This window comes from Larimichthys crocea, chromosome IX (assembly GCF_000972845.2).
Source record: "Larimichthys crocea isolate SSNF chromosome IX, L_crocea_2.0, whole genome shotgun sequence".
Classification (NCBI taxonomy): domain Eukaryota; kingdom Metazoa; phylum Chordata; class Actinopteri; family Sciaenidae; genus Larimichthys; species Larimichthys crocea.
In genome coordinates this window covers 2,036,382-2,036,963 of record NC_040019.1, presented here as the reverse complement: position 1 = coordinate 2,036,963, position 582 = coordinate 2,036,382, and positions in this window count along the sequence as shown.

Here is a 582-nt window from a genome sequence, read left to right as displayed (position 1 = left end):
TTTACATAAAGAAACGAATACAGACACACATTCGGGATGGGATATCCGACCATTTCCTGCTGCGACAAGGTGTGATAATGATTCTAAACCTTTACACTCTGCTAACAGAGTGACTCATCACAATATTCCCAGGATTAGTGAGGCCAGCAGGTCATAGCGGTGAAATTTAATCAAGTACTGTACTTGATGACAGTTTAATGTACTAATATATTACTTTACACTACCACTCCACTGCAGTTCTCATCGAAATATTCTACTCCGTTATTGTACTCCACATCCATCCGACACCTTTCAGATTAAATGTTCTTCCAAAACACACGATCCCTTTATAAAATATGCATTGTTATTGATTACCAGCTAGTTTTGCAGCGGTGTAAAGTAACTAAGAACACTCAGTTACTATATTTGGGGTACAACAGTGAAATATTTTGTGTTATATTTTTTCATTTCATTAATGTGATGGCAAATTCACATGAAAAACCTTTGGTGGGTGTAATAAAAACGGTAAATTTACTGTAAAAATGAATGGTGGCAGCAGCTGCCAAATAAAAACCATAAAATCAAAGTAAAATGAATGTGAAT